Below are 13,302 nucleotides of genomic sequence, written 5' to 3'. Positions count from 1 at the left end.
TAACGGTCCCATCATCCTCAGCCATCCCCACGCTCCCTTCCATGCCTAATCCTAACATCTCATCTGCCGCCTCCTCTCTGCAATCCCTCTCTATGGTTAATCCCCTTCCATCAGCACCCGTTCAGCTAACTACCCCTCCCTCCCATGCTACGACTCCTCTTTCTGCATCCATCCCTACTAATCCTGTCCTGTCTCCTCCGATAACCAGCTCCGCCCCAGTCCAATATCCTACCTCCTTAACCGTACCTGTCCACCCTACTCTTTTGCCCTCCCCTGCCTGGCCCTACCCCTTCCCATATCCCATGGCCCTGCCCTACCCCGGTTACCCTCCCTTTCCCCAAGCCACTCCCCAGGTTCCGGTCATGCCCAGTCCGGCCCAATCTGCCCCGGAAGTGCCCATATCAAATATGGCCGCCGCTTCTTCCCTTAATCCTGAAGCAACTCCTTTCCCCACCTCCAATATGGCGGCTCCCAGTTCAGCCCTGATGCCAGTAATTCCCGGCGACTACCTGTCTCCAGGTTACGACTCGCTAGCCACCCCTGCATCTGGGGCTCATTCCCAACCACCGGTCCTTTCACCTCACGCGGGACCTGCACCGCGTAGAAGAGTCAATATCATAGAATTCGATGATGACGAGATGGACAGGGTGTCCCATGTCTCATCGGAACTTGCTGCGGGAGCCCCATCTCATCGTTCTATCGATGATCCCTTCGGCCACAAGGGTCGGGGAGAACAGGCCCCTCCTAAATATGTAGCTTTTAACCCCACTCAAGCTAGTGCTCTGATGAAATCACTCCCGGACCCAGAAAAGCAGCCTATGCCCTTCTACCGAGGGATAGTTCAAATTCAAAAGACTTATTCAGCCGCATGGCGTGATTTATTGAGCATTTGTGCTATTAAAGCAGGGGATGCATATTGGCCAAGTATGGCCCGACACCTCAGTACAGATCAGCTCAACAGTGATGTTGATTACCCCTCTGGAGTAACTTTTTGCACCCAATTAAAAGAATGGGCTAAGGACAAACTTGCAGATCAGGCTGCTGGCCTTACTGATGTTATTCAAGATAAAGGAGAATCAGTGGAAAGGTTTCATGCAAGACTGTATCAAATGTTTACAGATTTGGGGTTTGATCTTACTGACAAGATTCATTCACAAATGCTGTCAGGTGCGTTTGTCCAAGGTGTTAAGGACTCTATACGCAAGGGAATCATTGCTGCACGCCCTGAATATAAGGTTGTTCCCCTGGACACCCTACTTTTAGTTGCTAGAGGTTTGGAATCCGCTCAGACCCCAAGAAGATCCACTTCAGCGCCTCTCATGGTATCCCGCTCCACCCCAGTCCCAAAAGGTACTAGACCGGAGGAGGGGGGACATTGTTTTAATTGTGGAGCCAAGGGGCACTTTAGAAGTGACTGCCCAGAACCTAAAAAGGAGCCAAGGGAGCCCAGAAAGCCCTCCAAACCTGCCCCAGCTCCCAAAGCCACCAAACAGGTTCCGATAATTGAGGAACCAGATGATTAGGAAATTGGCAAGCCTGTGTCTGCAACCCCAGTTATGGCAGTGTCTACAGGGGATAAGGGGGGGCCACTTGCCACAGTGACTTTGCCCATTGAAGGCCACCCTACCACATTTCTAGTTGACACAGGTGCAGCCCGTAGTGTTCTGCGAGAACAAGACCTGCCAGACCCATCCTTTCTGTCAAATATTGACGTCTCTTGTGTTGGAGTGGATGGCCAGCCAAGACATAGCCCTTTAACAACTCCATTACGAGTTGGCTCTAGCCTGCTAGCTCGCTTTGTGGTATCCTCCACATGCCCAATTAACCTGTTAGGTGCTGATGTTCTCTCACGCCTGCAAGCATCCATTACCTTCACCCCGGATGGGCAGGTAGAAATGTCCACACCTCTATCTGAATCAGACACCTCAGCCTTGTGCTCCTTGCCTCTAATGCTGCATTTAGAAAAGCCCCGTGAGAAAGCAGCAGAATTAAGGTCCAATTTCCCAGAGGCATTAAAGATACAGGTGCCCGCCAAGTTATGGTCCTCAGGCCCAGAGGACATAGGTCACCTAAATGTTCCCCCTGTGGTGGTAAAGCTCATTCCAGGAGCTAAATTACCAAGAAAACCACAATATCCATTAAAACCAGCACAGGCCGCTGCCATTTCTACCCACATCAAGGCACTCTTGGAGAAGGGTGCCCTGGTGAAATGTAAATCTGAATGTAACACCCCATTATTCCCTGTGAAAAAGAAAACTCCAAAAGGTGAGCCAGAGAAGTACAGGATGGTTCAGGATCTCCGTGCTGTCAATGAAGCTACCGTCCTGGACACCCCTCTTGTACCAAACCCCCATACTCTGCTCTCTGGAGTCCCACCATCTGCAAAATTTTTCACAGTCATTGACCTAGCAAATGCTTTCTTCAGTGTCCCACTGGACCCATCCTGCCAATACCTGTTTGCTTTCACTCATGAGATGCAACAGTATACCTGGACTGTCATGCCCCAAGGGGCACAAAATTCACCAAGTCAATTTGCAAAGGCCATGGCCACCATCCTTGACCCATGGCAAGCCGAGCACCCAGAAGTTGTTCTGCTTCAGTATGTGGATGATTTGCTGCTCTGTGGAGATGATATACCCACTGCTGAAAAGTGCTCAATTAGCCTGCTTTGTTATTTGGCAGAACAAGGATGCAAGGCTTCCCTCATCAAGCTACAGTTCTGCCAACCCTCAGTAATTTTCCTTGGACATTGCCTATCTCAAGGTACCAGACATCTTACCCGGGACCGGGTAAGAGCCGTACTGGATATTCCAACTCCAAGAACTTCAAAATCTCTCCATGCCTTCCTAGGCCTTATTTCCTACTGCAGAGCATGGATCCCAGAGGCCTCCCTGCTCATGCAACCTCTCTATGACGCACTTAAGTCTGACCCTTTCTGTTTAACTAATGAAGCAATAGACAATTTCAATGCTCTAAAACGTGCCATTGCTTCTGCTCCTGCCTTGGGCCTGCCTGATTACTCCAAACCTTTCAAATTATTTGTCTCTGAAAGACAAGGCCATGCAACAGGAGTTCTCACCCAAACTAATGACTTAAGAGGCCGCCAAAGGCCTATTGGATATTTCTCATGTCAACTGGACATTGTGGCCAGAGGGACCCCTTCCTGTCTCAGGGCTGTTTTTGCTGCAAGAGAGCTCATAGAAAGAACCTCAGACCTGGTCCTTGGCCACCCTCTGGTTGTTTTGGCCCCTCATGACATCTCTGCCATCATCAACCAAGTCCAGCTCAAGCACGTGTCTCCTGCCAGACACCTACGCCTACAGTGTCATCTTCTTCTACCTGACAACATTTCCATTCAAAGATGTCAAGTTCTTAATCCATCCACTCTTCTTCCACTCCCTGAGGGGGGTATCTATTATGGATTTGTCACAGATGAAACCTACATTTACCTGCTTTGTGGATGTATCAAGAAAGTCATGCATCCACATTTGACATTTTATGAAGATGAGAAGCCTCTCTGTGAAGGCCCAGATTACGCCTTCTGTACCATGTGGTACAAACCAAACATTACTCCCGAACCTTGCTATGAAGATGAGCTTTACCACTGGACTGATGTGAAGCTCACTGCTCAAGATTTCTATTGTGACTCTGAAGGCAATAGCATGGTCTTGGTCCAACTACCTCAACAACTTATCTACCTCTACCGCCATTGGGATACTGCTATCCCACATATTCCTGTTACCAAATTGAAGACAAGGTCATGGAATGACCTTGGGCCCATGGCAAAGCTATGGGCCACCATGGATGAAGAACAGCTACAGGAAAATGGTATTGTCAAATACCCAACAACTGACCTTCTGGAAGCATGGCCACGCCACTTCCTAGAAAAGGAATTTCAAGATCTGGTCATAGTGAATGATTATGACCCCGAAACACCTCATGACTGTTTTGAACAGATGAAAATGGAGACAGTGCACCTACCAACTGTGCATGAGAATCCATTACAAAATCCAGATTTTACCCTGTTTGTGGACGGCTCAAGATATGCTGATGAAGAAGGAAGATATCATACAGGATATGCCGTAACCACAACAGACGAAGTTATCAAATCATCATCTTTACCGCCAGCAATGTCTGCGCAAGAAGCCGAATTACAGGCTCTGACTTCAGCATGCAAAATTTCCGAAGGAAAACGTGCCAACATCTATACAGATTCAAGATAGGCTCTGGGTGTGGCACATGACTTCGGCCTAATTTGGAAGACAAGAGGATTTCTTACCACCGCCGGTACACCAGTCAAACATAGTACTGCAATTAAGGAGCTAATGGATGCCCTCCTACTCCCTGAAGAAGTGGCCGTTTTGAAGGTAAAGGCCCATGGGAAATTGGATACAGATGAAGCAAAGGGCAACCATTTGGCTGATCAGGCTGCTAAGCTAGCAGCCAGGGATCTGCAGGAAGTGGATGAAGAAGTGTCCGGACAAGAAGAAGAAGAAGAAGAAGTCCCTATTTTTGCTCTGCAAACTCTTCCTACTGATTTGCGAATTTTGCGAGAACAGCAAGCTGCAGTCACTCCTGAAGAAACCAAAAAATGGAAAAATAAAGGAGCTGTCCAAAAGGACGGAGTATATTACAACAACTTCAAATTTTGCCTTCCAAAAAATTTATATCCAGCAGTTGTCCAATGGGCACATGGGCCTGCACACCTGTCAAAAGAATTGATGGCCGCCCTCATACAGAAGTATTATGAAGCACCCGGAATCACAACATTGATCAACAGCTTCTGTAAGGCCTGTGTTATTTGTGCAAAATGCAATCCAGGAAGACCAATCAAGGTGCCTGCAAAACACCTGGCAAAGCCCATGTACCCCTTCCAGCGAATCCAAATTGACCACATCCAAATGCCCAAGAGTGGGCCCCATGAATATGCACTAGTCATAGTGGACATGTTCTCAGGATGGCCAGAGGCCTACCCAGTGGCCAATATCACTGCAAAAACAACCGCAAGACGCCTACTTACAGAAATAGTATGTAGGTTTGGACTCCCAGAAGTCATTGAAAGTGATCAAGGCCCCGCCTTTACAGCAACAGTGACTAAAGAAATTTGGACTGCTCTAGGGGTGACCCTAGCCTTCCACACCCCTTACCACCCACAAAGTAGTGGTAAAGTAGAGCGCATGAATGGCACTCTAAAAGCCAGAATGTTAAAAATGTCACAAGAAACAAAGATGCCCTGGCCAGAAAGCCTGTCAATAGCTTTATTCAGTGTTAGGCACACACCTAGAGGGAAGCATTCACTGTCCCCATATGAGATTCTATTTGGGACAGCACCCAGACTAGGTTGTTATTATCCGCAGCAGTTACAGCTCCAATCAGATGTTTTAGTAGATTATGTAACTGAACTTGCAAGTGCCTTAAACAAAATACATGCCCAAGTTTTCTCTTCAATTCCAGATCCCGAATTGGATACAGGTGCCCATAACCTGCTCCCCGGAGATTGGGTTCTGGTCAAGAAGTTTGTGCGGAAAAATACCCTGGAACCAAGATTTGACGGTCCATTCCAAGTTCTCCTGATTACCGCAACTTCCGTCAAACTGGCCGGTAGGCCAAATTGGATCCACGCTTCCCACTGCAAGAAATCTCCTGCCCCAGAGGAAGCAGATACCGCACAAGCATGTACCTCTGGCACATCTTCTCCTTAATCAGCCTCATAAAGGCCCAACAAGTAGCCATCACCAAAGATATTAGTGGGTATACCTTCTGGTACAATTCATCATGCACCCATGTGGCTACTTACACCTTTGACTATTGTGATATTGTAGAATGCCCGTTCCCCACATCACAAATCCAGAGTATTTACAGAGATATCCCTCATTCAAAAGATCCATATGTTTGTGTAGTTGACAAGCAATGGGGGCACAATTGTAATCATTGGGGGGCGGCGGGATGGAATGCCGGGCCTGCCTGAGGTTACAAGCCAAAAAGTGCCTTATCTAAAGTAGATGATCAAGGTAGATCCCTTCTCCAGAGAATGACTTTAAGAAAGCCTGGGGGGGGTACACCAATGAAATTAATCCTTAACATTGAGCATCCAAGCCCAACGGATGCAGACCAGTATGTGATGGGAATGTATTGGAAAAAGGGTTCCTACCGTAAATTAGGGCATTTCTTCTTAAAAGATATGTGCAACTCTTCTGAGTGGCAAGGGGCCACCCACATGGTCCCTAACCCATTAAAACCTCACATCCAGACCTTTCAAGACATGATGGCCATTGCTAACCCCACCTTTGAAGATACCATGGCCGCTGAAACAGGTTTTAATGATGTAAATCTATGGTTAGAATGGATGAAATATAATGCCAATAAGCATAATAAGACTGCATGCTATGTGTGTGGTGGTGCCCGGCCTCACCTGGGCACTGTACCTCTAATCCTGCCAGTAGATATAGAGGAATGTGTTTTAAGCCTTTTTGCCTATCACTATGATTTTAACAGGTCCATATGTATTGCATGGACAAAGGAGTATCCTCTCCTAACCAAGGATGTCAAACCCCCAGATGGTATTACCGTGTATAAAGGTAATTACACTTGTTATGCTAATTATGATGGAATTGGTAAATTCTTGGGTAACTTCTCTAAGGGGTATTGTGCTACCTACAGGAGTGTCTCTATGAACTTGTTGCAGTTTCACACCAGGTCATTAGGGGATATCTACTGGTTGTGTGGGGATTTACAGTTAAGATCCAGAATGGACAAGGAGTGGTGGGGGGAGTGTACTTTGGCTAAAGCTATTATGCCTATACATATCATCTCTGACACACACCTCAACACCCATGAGTCCAGACACACTAAGGTTAAGCGTGATGCCCCAGTAAAAGGAAGTTTTGATCCTCATGTCTATATTGATGCCATTGGGGTGCCTAGGGGGGTGCCCAATGAATTTAAAGCAAGAGATGAAGTTGCTGCAGGATTTGAATCACTTTTTGCCATAGTTACCACAAACAAGAATTTAAATTGGATAAATTACATTTATTATAATCAACAGCGTTTTGTTAATTATACCAGAGACGCCCTCCAGGGATTGGCCGAACAATTGCAGGCCACATCCCAAATGGCTTTCCAGAATAGAATGGCCCTAGATATGATCTTAGCCGAAAAAGGAGGAGTTTGTAAAATTTTGCCCGACACCTTGACATGTTGTACCTATATCCCAGAAAACACAGGCCCTAATGGTAAAGTTACATTAGCCATAGAGAAATTAAATGACCTGTCTATAGAGTTGAAAAGGAATTCTGGGATACAAGATCCCTGGGAAAGATGGTTTGGCTGGATGACGGGATGGCAAAAGGCTTTAATGCATATTGGTATGGCTATACTAATTTTTCTTTTTCTCTTTGCTCTTCTCTTTTGTTGTATTCTCCCATGTCTGAGAAAATCCCTCCTGAAGACTGTTGACCAAACGGCACCCACTTTCGCCCATCTTGAAGTTGATGACCAAGATTTCCAAGACATCAACTCACCCTGTCTGCCGCTGCAAACAATCCCTTTTGTTGATAAAGTGCAGGAATTCTAGGAAGGGACTAGCTCAGGGACAGCATCTGTCAGTGAATGGTAAAGGCCCCATGTGGAGAAGTGGTGGGTTAGCTGCCATGGGATACCCTTGGGTGTGAAGTGTTCGAGAGCCATACTGACGGATGAGTTAGCCTATTAGGGTCAGATCTAGGGACAGCCTTGCACTTTGCATTAACACCTAGCTAGCGGCCACGGGGTTTCTGTGCCTTTGGGTTAACACGTCTTCCTGGTACTAACTTAATAAAGTTTTATCTCTTAGAATCTAACATTTCATAGGGGGGACTGATGTGGGATTATTTAAAAAACCTTATTGTATTTGTATTCAATTATTGCACTAACTCCATTTTAACTTTATACTGTGACAATCCTCCATTTTGTCCCCCTAACCTGACTTCTTCAATCCTCTATTTTGTCCTCATAACCTAACTTGTTTATTTTAAAATCACCTTACATGACAGAATTTCCCAGCACATCTAATACAATAGAACAAAGACTGTATTTTCTATAAAGATATGATTAACACAGGAATTGCTGACTTTTCCTTAGATTTGCAACAAAGTATAATTTGAAGGCCATGCGAACACAGTAGTAATGAAATGTTCTATTCATAAGAGACCTTGCACCTGGCCACGAGGCCTGAGATCACCGACCGTGTAAAATGACGCTCAAGACCCCTTGTCCCCCACCCGTGTCCAGAACAATCCCACCTCTTGGTGGGTGGACACGGGATTAACCACTTAGTCTTTTGAGCCAATTAATAATATTGATAGGTGGACACTAATCCCGACACTTGACAATTAATCCAATTAATGATGTTTATTTACTGATATTCTAATAAGCAATGATGACGTAAAATGTCTCTTAAAAGGACCTGCGTGTCCGCTTTTTAATCACTTGCCAATAAATTTTCTCGAAGTTATTTTAACCTGAACCTTGTGTGTCAGACTTAATTACTTCAGCGTATATACGCAATTTATTTTATTGATTTGGACAGGAACAGATAGACATTTAAACATTTTGGTTTACTGCAAAAAGTACCATAACAATAGCATTCCATATAATGCTTTAATAAAGTGTGATTAACACATTGTCTTTTTACATTGTACAAATGTTTCTTAAAATGTTTTGTCCCACATACTGAAAACCACATCCACACACTTGCAAGTAAATCACTTGTTTCGAATTGCATGTGATACGATCATCAATATGGTACTTTTTCTTCGTTTTATAAGATTGGAAATTAGTGATCTTTCCAAATGGTGCTCCTGTGGTTTTACATATATTTGCACTTTCCACATTTAAAAAAAAACAACAACATTTTGATCATTAACCCCTTCAGGACGGAGTCAATAGTGCACGTTCTGATCAAAACAAAACGAAAACAAAAACTGGTATTTGCGCTATATGTCTGTTCACCCGTAGTTCCCATCTTTCATATTAAATGCACCCACACTTATTATATATCATTTTGTTCAGGAGAAACAGGGCTTTCATTCCATATCAAATATTTATATATGAAACCTAATTTATTATGAATAAAATTAAAAAAACTGTGAGAAATGTTAAATTTTTTAAAAAATGTGTAGTTCCGCCTCACATTTTAGCTGTAAATGTCATAATACTGTTAGGTTTTACTGCAATAAAATGCACATATTTGTAATCAGCGATGTCTCACGAGTACAACAGTACCCCCCATTAACAGGTTTTATGGTGTTTTGGAAAGTTACAGGGTCAAATATAGAACGTTCCATTTTTAAATTGAAATTTGCCAGATTAGTAATGTTACCTTTGAGACGGTGTGGTAGCCCAGGAATGAGAATTACCCCCATAATGGCATACCATGTGAAAAAGTAGACAACCCAAGGTATTGAACGTGGGGTATGTTTAGCCTTTGTTAGTAGCCACTTAGTCACAAACACTGGCCAAAGTTAGCGTTCATATTTGTTTTTGTGTGAAAAAAGCAAAAAACTAATATTTGGCCAGTGTTTGTGACTAAGTGGCTACTAAAAATGACTGGACATACCCCATTTGCAATACCTTGGGTTGTCTACTTTTGCAAATGGTATGCCATCATGGGGGTAATTCTTATTCCTGGGCTACCATACGGTCTCAAAGGCAACATAACTAATCTGGCAAATTTCAATGTGAAAAAAATGAAATGCAAGCCTTATATGTGACTCTCTAACTTTCCAAAACACCATAAAACCTGTACATGGGGGGTACTGTTATTCTCGGGAGACTTCACTAAACACAAATATTAGTGTTTTAAAACAGTAAAACATATTACAACAATAATATAGTCCATAAAAGTGCAGTTTGTTTGTAAAAAATGCAAAAAACTTCACTTTTACTTAAAATATCATCGTTGTAATATAATTTACCAGTTTAAACAGTAATATTTGAGTTCAGCGAAGTCTGCTGAGTAAAACAGTACCCCCTATGTACAGGTTTTATGATGTCTTGGAGAGTTACAGGGTCAAATATAGTGCTTGCAAATTAAATTCTCTGCACTTTCTCCCTGTGTTGTCAGGCATGTCAATCAAATTTTAATTAATCAAATGACATAATTATGTTAAAAGATTACTTAAATATACACGTAGAATTTTAATATATATGCATTTATAGGTATTTAAATTCTACGTGTATACTAATGTAATCTATTATGTAATTATATGTATTTATCTCTCTATATATATTTGCGGTTATTTGTATTTTATATATAGATAGATATATATAGAATGTCATTCTAAGTGTATTTTGTTACCAATATATATTTTTTAATAACAAAATACAGTTAGAATAAAATTACATATGAATATATAATTTATTTTAAATTTTGTTTCAATATTTTATTTATTTATTTAATTATTTTATTTATTTATTATTGTAATTATATGTATATATATATAATATATGTGTATATATCTATTATATATATAATATATATACATATTATATATATGTAACGTCACTCTAAGTGTATTTTAATACTAATATATGTACTAATATTACTATTAAAATACATTACGCATGACGTTACATATATATAATATGTATATATATTATATATATAATATATATACATATATTATATATATAAAAATGCATTTATTTTAATTTTACACATTTCTAATTATTTTTTTTAATTCTTCCCACCAGCAGGGGGACTGTCTGATATTTCAGACAGCCCCCCTGCTGGCAGATCCACAGCCAGCTATAGGGGGCCATGTGATCGCTCTTTGAGAGCGATCACATGACCTGAGCCTTTGAGAAATAATCTATTGTTGCCACAAAACAGCTGTTTGGGCGATGGCTGACGGACAAATTGATGGCTCAGGTTTTGCAAAAGTTTACAATTTTTATTACAAAAAGTTAACTGTACCCTGTGGACATATAGGAACTTTCTGGTTATGAAAATCATTTTTGTTCAACAAGAGGATTTTCATCATACAATGCAGGTGTCCAGAAGTGTTTTCTTTTGACATTGTTTTATTTTCATGTATTTTTTTATTTTCTTATTTTGTCATGTTTTTTGTTTTTTACCGTGGCCAACCTTGGACTTGCAAGGTTAGTCAGCAGTTGGCCAACGGCAAAGCAGGACAAGAGAAAGTGAAAGATGACTATAGGGTGGATATTGGAGTTTGCCAACTAATCCATTGTTAAACCCTTTTACTACCAAGTTATACCAAAGGTGTGTTCGTTTTACCAAGATTAAAAAAGATATACATTGCTCCTATATGAGGATCATAAGCGTGCGCACGGGGAGTGCCGGGTGTGCATGGGCACACCCTCATCCCCGTGGTCCACGCTATGTGCAGGAGAGGACCCGGGGAGCTCTAGCCAGCAGCTCCGCCCGGTTCCTCTCGCGAGGCCGCTAGAGTTCACTCAACCGTGGACCACCAGGGATGGCAGCCGCACGGTCCCCCCTCCCTTCTTACCTTTTTTTCCTGAACGGTCCCCCCACCCCACACAATACACACAAACAGCACCCACACACACACAGCACCCGTACGCAACACACACACACTAACAGCACCCACACACATACATCACCCTTACACATACACACACAGCACACACACTAAAAGCACCCTCAAACATACAGCACCCACCCACACACAGCACCCTTACACAGCACATACACACTAACAGCGCCCTCACTCTAACAGCACCCACACACATACATCACCCTTACACATACACACACAGCCCACACACACACACTAACAGCACCCTTACACTAACAGCACCCTCACACATACAGCACCCTTACACACACACAGCACCCTTACACATACACACATAGCACACACTAACAGCACCCTCACACACACTAACAGCACCCACACACACACACATACACAGCACCCTTACACACACAGCACCCTCACACACAGTACCCTTACACACAGCACCCTCACACACACAGTGCCCTCACACACACCACACTCACACACACCACCCTTACAAACACACAGCACCCTCACAAACACACACCACATACTCACACGCACACAGCACCCTAACACACACACATAACCCTCAAACACACAGCGCCCACACACACACAGCGCCCACACACACACACAGCAGTGTGTGTGTGTGTATATATATATATATATATATATATGTACGCGGCGTGTGTGTTTGTGCTTTAGGGCGCACACCCTTATGCAATAGACTGCCTATGATGAGGATACTAGTAAACCACTAATTTTTGTTATGATTGAGGATATGACAAATAACTTAAAAGGCACCTCTCGTGCCCATTATAACTTATGCTCTTTTTATAAATATGTATAGATTGGGAAGAAAACCTATTTAAAAATAGGTCAAAGCCGAAGAATTGATTGATAAGGGAAAGCAGAAAAGACCTTTTGCTCTCTACAAAGAGCAACCACAACACACATACTGTTGTTTCTCTGATAGCATATGGGAATGAAGTGATGCAGAACGTGCGTGTGTCAGCATCATAATGGAGGTTTAGCCTGTTTGGGGAAGTGTCCCCATTCACACAGCTGCATACACTCACTATACTCGGATTCAGACACAATACATTTCAAGCAGAAATACACACATTACATGCATATTCAGTTATTGCAAAGTCCTGTTTTAAAAAAAAAATCTCTTCATCTGCCTTTTTCATTTTATTTGGAGGGAGGTTAGAGGGTTGACAGGGGGGTAAATTAGACTTATCAATATTTAAATCCAGCCCTGACTAAAACTTGTTCTACAATACCCCACAAAAACTTTCAGGAAAAATCCACTCTGGACATATCCTGGTTGGCTATAAAACCACACTTCAGATATAAGTCAAACTAAGCAAACATCAAGGTATTGGTGATTTTGTCACTTGGTATTCATGCAAAAAACTAGATTATCCCAGATCACCTTAATTCAACTGAAATCCATCAAAACGAAAAACAAAAAGGTGCCAAATTCGCTATTGCTAGACTATTATTAGTCAGGACTCAAACATGTAAATCTGGTTCTTACTTGTGAAGTCTGCACATTACCAAAACCTCTACAACCTATCTTGAATTCCTGTATTCAACATTATGTAGGTATTTCCTGCATGTCTTCTAACATATTCACAAAGGAATTGCTTCACACTAACAGTATCACCCTACCCAAGCTGGGTAAACCCCCTGGCTATTGCCAATAAGTTTAGTAATTTTGTTTTACTCACGCCTCTCTCCTGAATATGATACATTCCACGAAAATCTTGGC

Source organism: Pelobates fuscus, chromosome 9 (assembly GCF_036172605.1).
Source record: "Pelobates fuscus isolate aPelFus1 chromosome 9, aPelFus1.pri, whole genome shotgun sequence".
Lineage (NCBI taxonomy): Eukaryota > Metazoa > Chordata > Amphibia > Anura > Pelobatidae > Pelobates > Pelobates fuscus.
Note: the sequence above shows the minus strand (reverse complement) of the source record.